At 35.5% G+C, this 7576-nt stretch overlaps 1 protein-coding gene across 1 annotated transcript in view; it reads right to left on the bottom strand.

Moving 5' to 3' along the window:
• LOC108574431 (V-type proton ATPase 116 kDa subunit a) overlaps window positions 1-7576 on the bottom strand; it is an 80039-nt gene that overhangs the window by 8868 nt on the left and 63595 nt on the right. The gene's annotated exons all lie outside the window — the stretch shown is intronic.

Here is a 7576-nt window from a genome sequence, read left to right as displayed (position 1 = left end):
AAATAATGAAAGATATATATTTACTATAATTATCCTTTAGAATCTCACACCGCAGCATCTCTTTAAAGATGACCGATTCAAATCCGCCTTATTAGATGCCGGTAACTTTCCTGTATCGCTTGAAATACAAGCATGTTAACAAACTATGGTACACGCAATTAACGGGAAACAAGACACTGTCATTTGAATGATGCGACACTTTTCAAAGACATAATTTATAACCACAGGAACGAATTACTTGCTTAGAAATTTTAAGAAAATTGAAAAATATCAGATTGTAGTATCAATGTATTCATTTAAAAAAGTTCAGTTTCAATATACAATACAAATCCAACGCTTTATAACTTATTTCTTTTCATTCTAATTTGTGCAAAGTATACTGTACTAATTCGACACAAATTCGCAAAGTAAGGTTAGATGATTAATTCCAGTGAGGAAAGTATTTAATAAAAATAAGTGAAAACAGTATTTAAGAACCAGTTAGAATCAGAATAGCATACTTGATTTACATGTTCAATTTGTCGTAGCCTTCCGAAGCATCGTTTGCTAATGGAATTCTCCAGTTAAACAAAACATAAATAAGGTTCCGGGATTTCTGTTTACCCGCTAAAATCCACAAGGACCTTGACGTATGTACAATGTATGAATGTACACATTACCAGCATGCTTACCAATTTTATAAAACGCGCACTCGTATCGTGTATTTCACAAGATGCACGATACACGAGCGGCTCGTGTATATAACTACATATCAGTCTCTCAATTTCACATCCTTTATCACTCCTACGATCAATTCTTACCAAACAAATCATGAAACAGCTGAACGTTTTACTCTTACTCTCAAACTACGAGTAAACATCAATTTTCGACGAGGTTCAATTTCCACTGGATATACCTTTGCATTTCTACCACACTACTGGTTTTAAAAGCGCGACATTCTTTCGAATCTAAGGCATCGAAAAAGGTTTGCAAATGAAAATAAGGGGACTCGAGAACATAAAACACGACGAAAATGCGATTAACGGCAACGCATCGAAATCGTTCCAGTTTCGGCCGGCTACTGAAATTTCTCTACACGAAATCGCTGCGTGCCCGTGCGTGACTGTGTGTACTCACCTGTGTGTAGGTGAATGCGCGTTGAAGCACGTCAAGCCACGAGCACGTGTGCGAAATACACACCATTGACGAATGCGCAGCGCCGACTGAACTCAAAGCCGCACGCACATGGAATCAAGCGCAGAAAATTTCATTGCACAAGCGCGCGCAACTCCCTGAAGCTCATCCTGCTGCCGATCGAGTTTTCTGCTACTTTTCCATCGATAATGCTCATTCAAAATTTTACACTATCCTGTTACCGATCGACTCTTCTGCTGCTTTTTCATCGATAACGTCCATTCTAAATTTTACACTAACTACGTACATAAATACCGACGGACGGAAAAAGTGTTCAAATAATCTCGATTTATTTTCCGCTAGAATTTCTCTCTGTTAAAGATCGTGTGTACGAAACTCATCGAGCACTTGAAAATATTCTGCATGAGTTTCAAATTTTCCATTATTATCTTAAGTTTATCTTCTTACATACACTCGTCGAATCACATATTAATAAATAAAACATACAGGAATATCGCATATTTGATATTTGGAGGTTACGCGTGTATCAGTTCCTTTTTTTATTTGATTAATAACTGTTCTTGTTTGCTTCAGAAAATCATACATCGGATAATTCACGATTATGCATCGGACTGATTTGTATGTAACGTAAATTAAGGCAGCTGTCGCGATAATTTGTGTTCATTACAAAACTAAAGAACCTACATTTACACTTTGGGTCCATTGTTTTTCAATAATGAGTATGCAGAAATCGTATATGTATGGTGATTGAGCTTTCTCCCTACCTTTCTCCTCATTGTTATTCGCTGCCTTTTAGCTCCCTTTCAGATTTTACATCCGATTCTATTTAAATTTTCATGTGCTTCCTAGCTTCCTACAATTTATATTTTAACAATCTAGTATCTACAGCTTTAACTATTTTACACGATAAATTTCATGTTTAATTATTTAACAATTATCCTCAAAATTATTCGAACAGCTCAATTTTATTTTAATCAGACATATGTACATACCGGGTGGGACAATTGTCTATCTGGAATATTTCCGATATTTGTAGCAATATGGAAAAATGTTATATACAAAACTTGCATGATATAGAGAAGGATATAATGTTATGTAAATACTTTCCTCGTGTATGGAAGGCGTAAAGGAGCTTTCACGGTCATCTCTATTTTCTTCAATGAAATACTATATTTTTTTATCGCTGTGTGATAGCCGCTTTCGTGACGATTTCAGTATGGTATCATTAAAGGTCTTCCGTCCATGCGTACGGACGAGTTATTGAAACAGAAATAGTTGATTAATAAAAGGAAAGTGATGGGAGTAAGTGGCGAAGTGGAGGTTAGAATAACATACAGAGTTCGAGAGATGCTTTTGATCAGCTGTTGCTTGAAGTGCGAGCTCCGAGCATCACTGTTTCATTAGCAACCCGCCAAGTGTGCAGGAAGGATTAATGTATCAAAGAATCTTCACGTAGAGTGAATACAATGATTGACGAATTCAAAGGAAAGAAGCTTGAGTAACGTGAGTGCTTCTGAAAGCTGCTGTGCAACAAACAGAATAGTAGTACGCTGTAAAAGAATTGAAATGCAATTCAGAAAATTCTGAAACCGAATTGATTGTAATAACAATGTATGCATCGCTTTATTACTAATTTGAATTAAACATATGTCTGAACGACGGTTTTTGGATAAGAAACAATTTAAAGGGAAATAAACGAATAAAAGGGTTTTTCAAATCCATTTTTCATCCGATATCGAAAATTACAATCTTCGATAAATAAGTTCAACTATTTCACAAGATGTGAATTTTACGGTAAATGAATATTAAATAAATGGAAACTAATATTTTCTAACGATTTTCGATTTACTACTCTGCACAAGGGGATCGTGGAATGCATGATTGACCGTGGATTCGGATTCATTGTACGATTGAGATTACTATCAAGTTTATTCATGTCCTATAAATACACTTCTTCCTTTTTTTTTTATATAGAAGAGGTAGGGAAATGCTTTTACGCACCTCAGGGGATCGAAACCTCCTGCCACATCCACTAAAAACCTTGGAAATTATTATAGTTGGCCTAATACAGGCAACCGTCTTGCCTGTTATATCGAAACCGTGTTATAGTTAAATTGCCTGTACACTTAAAATATTAATGCTGTTCAACTAAGATAATTAAAAATAATTAAGCGGGACAAAAGTCACTTTGGTAATTATTTACTTTGAGTATTCCTCACCGATTTTGATGATATATGTTATTAGGGTCGTCATTCTGAATAACTTTTCCCTATACTCGTTATCGTCGCTTGGTCTTAGTTTCCGAGTCAGCTTTGGGTTAGGTTTAAGTGAGATTGGACTAGGTTTAGTATAAAAAAATATAACTACACTTCATATTAAGCGCGATTCTCAACTATTATTAATAGAAATTGGAAAAATTTCAGCCATTATGTCAAAAAACGCAACTATTCTTGAACTGAAGTCGTATCGCCGTCGACTCGTCTGTGGCTGTTTGCAAACGATGTAGTGTCACGAAATTGTGTTACTATGTCTATAATTGTATTATTGTGAACCACTATTATGCACCACTTCCCTAAGAACCTAACTCAAACCTAATCCGAGCTACCATAAACATATCCCAAACATTAACTCTTTGCAGTCGTGTTTTGGGTAGACATGATAGTCGTATTGATCGGAATTATTTTTTGGCAGCGCGCGTTCAGTCAATTATAGCCTAAAAAACTTGTAAATTTTATTCAAATGAGTTTGCACGAGGTGTGTGCATATTATTATTTTTCCCCCGTTTCTGCAGGCAAAGGGTCCACAGAGCGTTTAGAAGGTAAAAGCGCCTTGCCGGGAATATCTCGGGGTTCGACCGCAAAGAGTTGAAGATACGATATACAGTGACGAGAAAATTTTTATGAATATCTCGGAAACAAAGGCCAAGCGGCAGTAACGTGTATAGAGAAAAGTTGATCAGAACGATGACCTTGACGACATATTTCAAGATCATCAATATCGACGAGGAATACCTAAAGTAAATAATTACCGTCACTTTATTAAACAATTATATCGATACGTCTGAATTTGTTAACAAGAAATCGTCTACTGAATTAGTTTCCATAAAGAACAACGATGCACAGACTTCGCATTGTGAATCGCTGATAAAGAAGGAGAGAGAACGCCGCGAGGGTTGTCCAAGTTTATTAAATCGTGCTATATGGAAACCGTGTTATGAAAATATCTGAATATCTGTAGTATCTGATTTTCCCTGTAAGATTAGCAAAGAAGCATTCCAGTGACTATTGCTAGAACATATTAGGTTTGAAACTTACGAAGAGATCGTCGCCTCTGGCACATCTTCACGGATCTCCTTCCAATAGAAATAACGCGTTACATTTTTTCTTCCGCATTTAAATGGTCGGTTCTAAAAGTCTTTCCTTAACACGTTCCATCTGGAGTCCATTTTCATGCGCCTGCTGACTGGTCGGTATGTAATTATGTCGCACCTACTTCTGGCAGGCGTTTTGTTTCATAAAGCTTAATATTTTACTGATTGTTTCTTTTTATGTACAATAAAAATGTATTTTAAACGATTAGAAAAAGTTGAACTACGTATGTCCTTTCTTTTAAATTCATTTTATCTTTTCCAAACATTTCCAAAAACAGATACCATTATAGGGCAATGTCGTTAAGTTTCCACCTCTATAATCTACATTTACAATGAATTTTATTAAAATTTGCTTCTTTTATATTTTTAAAAATTACAACAGAAAGCTCAAGGCTGTGTCCCACCGGTGGGTCAAGCCGCCAGGCAGAAGTACAGCTTGTGACCCACCGGTGGGTCATCCCGAGTTGAACGTGTTAATGCTGTCATTCCGTCCCTATCAGTTGTCACATGCGCGTTATCTGATCATTCAGCGAGTCGTAACCTAGGTCAGTGCTGTCCGTCAGCGTTTTTAGTTTCACAGTCGGTGTCCGCAGGTATCCATAACGTATTAGTTACCAGATTTATCAGTAGCATACAGACATTCGTCGCTCTTTTCTGCCGTGAAACAATTTCACAAACAATACTTCTGACAATTAGTGTAGCCGCCCTGATAAGGGCTCAGAGTTCCCAGGCGGTGCCTATTCCTCTATCATATACTTCTGACAGTATATACTATCTGTTTTTCTATTATATCTTACGAGGGAAATTTAGTAATCTGTGAGAAAATCCGTCCCGAAAACGGTGAAGCGAACCACTTGAAGCCAGGCCCAGCGCGCTCGGTGGGGGTGACTCCGCCCCTTTGGGTCTTTTCCTGGGCCTGTTCGCGTAGGGGTGGACAGGGATTGGCAGGACGACGCGTCCTCACTCTTCCCGAGATCCTTGAAATATACTTTTTGCGAACGACGCTCAGATAACGTGGACATAGTTCTTGTATAAAATATATTATTGTGAAAACGTAGAAACGTTTAACTAATTTACGCCCACCCTATTCCGAGTCAGAGTACTTTCTGACAAATCCGAAAATACAAAAAAATTTTGAAAATTTGCAAAAGTGTAGTTCAAATGACGCTAATTACGAAATCACTTTTTGTTTCAACAATGAAACGGTTCCAAACTAATAAAAAAGATATTTCAGTGTTATCAATTGTGATTTCAAGAAACTGATTGTTATGGCATTCCTTGTTTAACAGGCTAAAAGATAAAAGAAAGCATGCGAAATTTAAATTAGTTTAACCTTAGGATATATTGGTAAAATATAATCATATATATTTGCATTATTCTCTTTGTAAACATTATAGTAATACCTATATTAGATATATTTCTAAGGATGCTTCTTCTTATTAATTCAAGGATAAATATTTCTCGCAATCACTCTCGAAAATTTGTACTCTAGTAACATCCCAGATAGCACACGACGTCTTGGAGATGTCCATTGTACGTCCATTTTTTATTCGAACGTCTTACAATCTGATCTAGACTTCTTGAAGAAACATGAATCGATGCTATATAAAAAAAAATGATGTTCTTAAGACATTTTTAACCCTTTTACTGTGCTGTTGGCGCCTATAGGCGTTTTGAAAATGTTCTCCCACTGTACTCTATTAGCGTTTTTTCGCACACTTTCACCTTAATTTAAGCCTCGATTCTTGTTCTTCGCGCACTTCCACCTTAATTTTTGAAACGATAAATTATAAAATTCAATTTTCGAATTGTTATTTAAAAATTTTTTAGAAATTTTAGAACACCAAAACCAAAGATTTTGCGGCCGCGGTTGAACTTCTACTGTTTGTCACATGCGTCACGTTCTAAAGGGTTAAGACGTTTTTAAAACCAATCTATAGTGTTTCAATACGTTTCAACACTGGACGTCGTTCAGACGTCCTTTGGACATCCTCAGGCTTTCAACTGACGTGGTTAAGACGTTCACAGGACGTCTGTGTGCTATCTGGGATAGAATGTACGTTCCCGCCTTCCTGCTTACATTCTACATTTTCTCTTATTATTTTTACTTTTGTTAGTGTAAGAATGTGCAGATATAATATGGTACATATCACATCAATATTAGTCAATATAATATTTTGACAACGATCACTGGAATGAACGAGATGTGTACCGATCAACGATATGCACGGTTAATCCAAGACATTACTGTGAATTTCTTCTCTAAATACATACCATGATTCTTAATTTAGAAAAGTTTCTTTTTCTAATTGATAAAATATATACTTTCGGCGGCTGGCACACAATTTTTCTTTGACTTCTATTATTTAAAAAATATTGTACGTTATCGTAATAACAATCATTGAATAGAACAGAATATTTTCTTTTCCAAGAAATGTATCAGCTTTATCGGAAGAATGTCTTCAATTGTTAGTAAGAATTTTGTGAACATTCATATCGAAGAAGTGAAAATAATTCAACACCAGCAATGAAACTTATTAACTTAACAATGAATATTCGTTTAATACTCTGTCAAATTAAAAGAAAATTTCTTTTCGTTCAGTAACATATTAATGTTTCTTTTAATTGACCCTCCTTCGCAATATGTTGATATGTCGTTCTATTAGCACATTTACATAATAATTTTAGCAGATTAATCGAATGACATTTTAATATATGTATATATAAATATCACATTTAGTATATAACACAAATGTCCAAAAGAAGTTTGCAAATGATAAATCAAACAAGACTTAGGATACCGGCGTTCCAAATATACCTGAAAAAGATGTCGGAAACTTAGTTTAAATATAAATTTCCAAAATTCATACAAATCACATTAAACACTGTTGTCTTACAATTTAAGGGGGAAAAAAAGGAACGATACAAATACGTTTAATTTTCAACTGTTCAAATCCATTACTGTGTCTGCAATAATCAATATTTCGTTTAAACACAATCCGGTTAATCCGCTAGCTGCATCGAAGATGCTGTCCAGAAATTTCTTAAAATATTGTTTTTCATTTTATATTT

The sequence above is a fragment of the Habropoda laboriosa genome, unplaced genomic scaffold, assembly GCF_001263275.1.
Source record: "Habropoda laboriosa isolate 0110345459 unplaced genomic scaffold, ASM126327v1 scaffold172, whole genome shotgun sequence".
In the NCBI taxonomy this organism is placed as follows: domain Eukaryota; kingdom Metazoa; phylum Arthropoda; class Insecta; order Hymenoptera; family Apidae; genus Habropoda; species Habropoda laboriosa.
This window is presented reverse-complemented; position numbering and strand designations above follow the sequence as displayed.